The following is a 7,069-nucleotide window of genomic DNA, read 5'->3' on the forward strand; positions in this document are numbered from 1 at the left end:
CCCTCTCTCTCCCTACGGCCGCGCATTCCCCCGTCGCGGGAGGAGGTGATGGCGGGGGGCGCTGCCGAACCCCTTACGTGACAGGTTTTGCCTGGAAGTTCCGGGTGGCCTGGTCTGGGGCCGCCGACAAAGGCAGAGCCTCTTTGGATACCAGTCATCATTGGGAGCGGCTGTAAGTACGTCTTGCTCCTTTTAGACGCAGAGCATCTCTTAGTCGACTCTCTGTCGGCCGGCGTCCGCATTCTCCTCCCAGTCCCCCTCTCCACGTCAGCTGTGATAACACCGCTCTCCTTCTCACCGCTCGGCTCGTCTCGTGCCGGCCCAGGAAGACACCGGCGACACTGTCGCTCCAGGAGACATCTCATGGTCGGGGCTATGTCCCTCCCTTGTTGCGCCGTCCACACCCAAACTGCGCATGCGCGTCTCCCCTCCAGCTGTATAAAAGCAGGTGCGCGCACTGCGCGGCGTTCAGTCTGCTCCGAGACACCGCCTGCGCCGGTTCTGTTCCGGTGTGGAACTTACACGGAACCCCCATGCTTTGCATCACCACATAGTTCCCTTCGGGGAGATGGTGTAATTTTTTTGGCCTCCCTTTGTCCGCCCTCGCGCCTGTCGCGCCTGTTTCTCCCGCCCTGGCTAAGGTGGTCTTGGCGGTAGAGAGCGACGCGCCCGACACCCCTTATTGCAGTGCAATAAACGTCGGAGTGGACGAATTCCAAGTCCTGTGTTCCTTGCTGTTCGCTGCCGCTACGCCAAGTTGGCGATCCGTGGCGGTGTTCAGCGGAGCTAGCCTTGCGGCCGAATCTCTCCGGGCTCCCGACATCAGGGACCAAGTCCAGAACCCTAGTCCTCCTACCCTCACACTAAAGACCTAGCTACCCGATAAAAGACGTCTGCCGTCACCTCATCCCAGACTGACCCGGCAGGAACAGGTTGCCCTTCATCAAGCCCAGACAAACACGCTTCTCACACCAGCTCTACTTCACCTGTACAAAAACCAAACCCACACACCCCTCCCAAACTGTGCACGCTGTAAGGTACCGCAGGATCAAACCCACATCCTGTGGGTTTGCCCAGACACCAAGACAATTAGGGCACATCACACTAGAGAGTGGCTGACTACTGCAACCAAGTTGGAGGAGCAGAGGAGCCGGGCGGACTTCATCTTGAAGGCCACCAGAAGCTGCCTGGAACGAGGCGGCTCTTAGCCACCCCGTTTCCCCTTCCCTTTTGAAATGAAATAAAGTATTATCTTTCTCTCTCTCGAGGATCAAGCTAGGCCTCCGCAAGAACCCTGGTCCCCACACTGTGTAGGAACGTTCCACTTGTCCTTGAGATGGCCTGCCACCAAGCTCAAATGTGTGGACGCAAAAAAACTTGTAAAGGGTTGTTTAAATTTGTTTTATTGACCGAAAACTGTATCTCCAAAAATTAATCTGCCGGAGATTTTTTTCAAATTTTATGCACGAAGAACAAGAAAAAAAAATTTACGTTTTATTTTTTAGGCTTCAATAACACGAACAAACGTATGTGGTTGGCCAAGTCAAGTAAGTGAGTCATGTTGGTAGTTGCTATGTCAACGCCCACTAGGGCTGCCACCTGCTCGGTTTTGGACCGGCCCGACCGGTTTTTTAATCAGCGGGCCGGTTACCGTCCATACTTGAAATCGACCGTGATTGGCCGGTTTTTTGGCCCTCGTGCCGTGATTATGTCTGTTTTGGCGTTTTATAAGCGTCAATTCAACAACTAAGATGACAAACATGTGTCGCCAAGCTGCGCAAAGACACGCAAGCAGAGAAAATACGCGGGCGAGCGCGCTTCCTGAGATGGAGGCGGACCTAAGGGAGGAACAAAACTACGAAATGCTGCCGCCGTGGTCAGCAATTGCGATTACTTTGCAGTGAGGCACATACAGAGCAATAACCAAGCTCTCAATTCACTTTCAGTACAAACGTTACGTTGATTTCTCTCTAAGAAAACGCTACAATATGTCAAAAACATGGCGTCTTTTTTACAGGGAAAGGTGGCAACCCTAGCGCCCACCACGGCCCGCGATAGCAGTGACCTCATTCTATCCCTCCTTTTAGTATATATCAGTAGGAAACTGATGTATGGATCGACCATTGGGCTAGCTGGTGATGGTTCTTGAACGGTGGGGTCGGTCCACATCCTTGTGTCCGAGTCGAGTTAGCACCATTTCATGGTGTTCCAGTCCCGTCTGTCTGTCTTTGTCTTGGGCTCAATTTAAAAAAAGAAGAGCCATCTTCGAGGAAACAAATCGAAGAAACAAACATGAGATGTGTATATCTACTCGAATTCGGTGCAACAGTTTCTGCACCTTGCGGCCGTACATTTAATGTCGCATCTGATACAAAACCATTTTAGCTATGGTCTCTGGCAATTCATGGCTGGAAAAGCAGACGAACGTGTTGAAAAAGCCTGATGGAGACACTGAAGTGAATTTATCAAAGTTCTGTTTTTGTTTGCAATTGCAGAGACTGGCTCAGATAAACACAGTTTTATCGTTTGTACAGTCGATAAAGCAATATTTAATTTATATAGCCGGAAAGAAGAAAACAATACCATGCGACATTTGTGGAAGTCGCAGTAACTGGATGTCATTGGCCAATGTCCAAGATTGGAATTCAAACCAATTTTGGTTATGTGAAGCAACATGCTTGGCATCCGACGTTACCTTTGGCTGGGCCTGCTCGGCAGGCCACATATACGCAGTACCCAAGGCTGCAACAGCGATTGCCATCCGGTGTTGTACTCAGACCACTGAATGGATCAACCTGGCTGCCCCAGAGGGAAATATTATCACGTTTTCATCGATGTATTATCAAGGACTTTTGGTGACATGTTCTTACACTTCTCCAGTTGGCCCGGAAATTCAGTTTTGCTTTTCAATCTCGTTTTGCACTTGTCCACCAACTCCTTTTTGTGTTTCAGCTCGGCTGTAGGCTCATCTGATGGTATGCAGGTGGGGTTTAATTATAACAAGACGTGCACACAAGAGAGGCAAAAACAAGAGGCGACACGATTTTCAAGGAAAGCGGGATACATTTAAGTTTAGGGGTTAAACACTTGGTACGGTTGGGACAAATGAAACAATAATGAACACAACGAACGACTTCACACTGAAGACTAAATGCCAAGTTCGTACTAGTGAAAGTGTAAGCTCTAGGACACGGTAAATGTCACTAGTGAGAATAAGTAGCTCACAGCTCTTCTGCAGGGGCATGGGCACGATATTCTCTGATAACAGCGACGTGAGGGCAAACGCGTTCACAAGAATCCCACCTCAACACAAGGCAGCAACTTGCAGCAGTGGCTACAAAACCGAGAAATAGACGAAGGGCTGGGAGATGTCGCGGAATCCTGCCCCGCGACTGCCATCTCGTCGGCTCTGATGCTCGCGTTGCAGGAGCTCCGGGAAGGAGTCGTCTCGTCCGTTCTGATCCGCTGCGGTCCTGTTGTTCTTGAGTAGGGCAGACAGACAGAAATTGAACTTATTAAGTCCGGACAGTCTAACCTAGTGGCCCAGAGAACCGTCCATACTAGACCCCGGCCGTACCTGCGGGGGTGGCCGCCGGACGTTTAGGTACTTCGCCCTAACGCAGGCCTTCTGGACAGCCCGGAGTTGAGTTGGTTGAGTGTAGTACCCTTCGCTATGGAGCGCCATGGCCCATTCTCCCTCTCTGGTGAGTTCGGCATACTCTTGTGACACCGGGCACTGTCATAGCATATGAGCTAAGTTACAGTAAGCTGCGTCGCAGAGGGGACAGTGAGGGTTGTTACAAATGAGCCCGCCGCTGGGCTTTGTTTCAATACTCCGTGGCTGTGCGGCGAAGCCTCCACTACGTGCGCCTTTCAAGCAGGCCCTCCCTGTCGGTGACTCACGCTTGCAGCAAGCTCCGACAAGCCTGGGTCTCTGGCTCTTATCTATCGGTGCGCTCAAACTGCAGTGGCGTGTCGACGCAACACGTAGAGACTTGCCCCAAGGACGCAGAATCCCCGCGTCCGCAGCGGAGAACTACTCTTTCCCCTCTCTCGGATTTGGCGTGCGCCGCTACTACCGACTGCTCACAAGACCGCTGCTCTAAATGGCACTGCAGTATCGCCGTAGCAGGGCCACGGCAGCAACGGCTTCGCTCGTGCTCGGAAGTGGTACGGAGTCCTTGGCGTCTTCGACAGAGCGGAGGCAAGCATGGACAGAAGCGAATAACGGCGAACCCAGCGAACCATGCAAGTGCGGGCAGCGAGTGGCGCGGGCTTGAATTTCGCTGACACCGCAGCCCGCCGCGCCCAATGTGGCGCTTTCAGAGCCAACCGCATGCATGCGGGGAGCTGGTGCAGAGTTGGATATGAGTAACTCTGTAGCTGGTCCACCCTGCCACGGCCGTTTTGGACGCTCTCGAGCTCGCGCGGAAGTTGCGAGCGACACCCGCGCAACCGCTGCACACCGAAGTATTGCGGGAAAGCCTGCCGCATGCCTAAGGAGATCGAAAAACCTGGCACGGGAGAGTTCGATAATCCATTGTGAGCAAAATCGCGTTCGATATAAAAGGTTTGAAATGCATGTAGTTTTTATCGGAATTTTACAAGGGTTCAATATAGGCAATAATTCGATATATCCGAGTTCGATATAAGCGGGCTTTACTGTAAGTAGCTGCTGCTGTCACAGTGTCGCACATCAAGACACGGCTGCCGATGCAGCAAGCCGAGTGCGTTTTTTTTTATTTGTCTTGTGTGCATTGTGGGCATTTAGCGAGAGTTTCTTACGCGCCAATAATGAACTCATGCTTGCAATATCGCTAATATCGGCAAGTCCGCGGCAATAACGTAGCCGTGTCCGCTTTGAAAGAGGAGGAAACTAAGGGGAGCACGATCATCGTCATATAGACTTAGCACACATACGACATAATATGGCTGCGGCAAGTTCACGGGGCGATCATTGCGCGAGAAATAAAAAAAGTCATACTTTGACGACGAACTTTCAGGGGTGCTATGATTACGCGAGTGCGATCGTTATCCGACTGTGGGTGTGTGAGGGCAGGGTGGGCCAGCGGAAGTGTTCTTCGTGTAAGTTGGTAGTGTGCGACTTAGGTGTGCCCGTGTCACTAGAGTATTACTCGTTGACAGTGAGTAACGCGTCTCGGAACTCTCTCGGGGCTTCTGGAGCTCGGCCTGTTTGATCGCCGCAGCTGACGGTTTCTCGCGCGTAATCGTTAGCGAACTCGTCTTTTCTTGGAACGTCTTTTCTTTTCTTACCTGTAGAATCCTGACCGATTTTTCGGCAATATTTCCTTTGAGGAGGGCTCTTGCCGCCGAATGGGAGCCAGTGTAGATTTGTTTTTTGAACCAGGTTTCTGTCGTGGCTAAGGCGATTTGCTCGGCCGTAGTGGCCTAATTGGTGCATAGAGGCACGCCGAGGTGACGAGGTTTCCTTTGACATACATCGCTGTCATGCCAAACCTGCGAGCGGCCATAGGCTGGCCGACGTCCACAAACAGGGCCTTGGCCCATTCTTTATTGGCGACCTGTAATGTGCACGCTCGGGCCCTGGAGCTCGCCTTCTCCCCTCGCTATATTTGGAATGTACGTTTTGAGAGAAGCGCAAGAGCTAAAAGTGCGCGTAACCTTCCCTGAAGCATCAAAGCACTTTGACGGGCTAGTTGGTGTGACATGATTGAAATAGAATTGCGCAAAAATGACGGGACGACAGAAGAAGGCACACCACACAGCGCAGACTAACGAACTAAGATTAACAAACTGAGACTAACAAACTGAGACTGACAAGATGATAGACTCCGTGAGGACAAGAATAACGTTGGCAACGCAATAAGCGGGCATCTTGGCATTCATTGCCGTGATTATACGTGTACTCCATTTTTTGAAATAAAAAAACTAAGATGCTTGCTTGGAGCCGTGACTCGCTCACGCGGGAAATAATAGAGGCGCGTGAAATCGTGCGCGCGGGTGATGTTTGCATTACTGTCGCTTCACTATCATTTTGGGGCAAAGAAATCGCGTTTCTTGATGGGGTTTAATCTGTGGGAGACGGCATATGTGTCACGGTGAAAGTGCGCGTTTTTTTTAGTTTTGTATTTTAAACTTCTCTCAGTTTCACGTGTCTACTTGGTAGTAGTAGATTTGAGCGTGGAAATTATCTCACCTTGTCAGTCTGCGCTGTGTTGTGTGTCTTCTTCCGTCGCCCCGTCCTTTTTCCGCAATTTTATTTCGATCTTCCCTGAAAGTGCGTCAAATCGATCGTCAAACCTTCAAACGCCCAACTCTCAAATTGAGAACGACCCCCTGCGACGATCTTTCGCTCACTACGAATCTAAGAACGACTTAAATGCAGTGGTGTAACTAGATTAGATAGGATGGCGCCCACGGCAAATATATTTTCGTGCCCCACATGATGGTAATGATTGCGACAAATATCATCATCATCATCATCTACATGCGAAAATGGCCATATGGACGTTTTGGGCAAGCGAATGAGCGATTACTTGAATGATTGTTCACTACAGCGCATCCATGCATCCTACCATACACCAGATGTCCGCAAGGTTTGAAAAACCACTGTGTCTATAGAGTTACGTCCAAAGGATACTAAAATTGAAAACTAAAGTTATCTCCTACGGAACTTTACGATATTATTATTTAGAGTCCCGTCCGATGAGCCCAAAAATTTTAAATTATATTCACAGCCGACAAAACTTTCAGCCAATGTGTTCAGTTATGTCCTACGGAACCCAGAATTTAAAATTAAAATTATGTGCGGCAGAACTTTATGCCAGTGTTTTGAGTTACCTCCAGCGTAACAGCCTGTAAATGAAATTGAAGTTACGTCTGACATATGCCACAGTATAACTTTAAGTGCGGAATGGAAATTAAAGCGACGTTCGACGTAAGGTAAGCACTGAAAAACGTTCACAGCTGTCGGTACTAAATACCGTCAGGTTCAAGGAAATCTACGCAACATTAATGCAAGGGTCCGTTGTACGATACGTGACGTCAAATTGGCAATAACACCAATGTTTCTGATATGCGGCGGAAC

This window comes from Haemaphysalis longicornis, unplaced genomic scaffold (assembly GCF_048455015.1).
Source record: "Haemaphysalis longicornis isolate Haplotype H1 unplaced genomic scaffold, Haemaphysalis longicornis Haplotype H1 scaffold_12, whole genome shotgun sequence".
Classification (NCBI taxonomy): Eukaryota; Metazoa; Arthropoda; class Arachnida; order Ixodida; family Ixodidae; genus Haemaphysalis; species Haemaphysalis longicornis.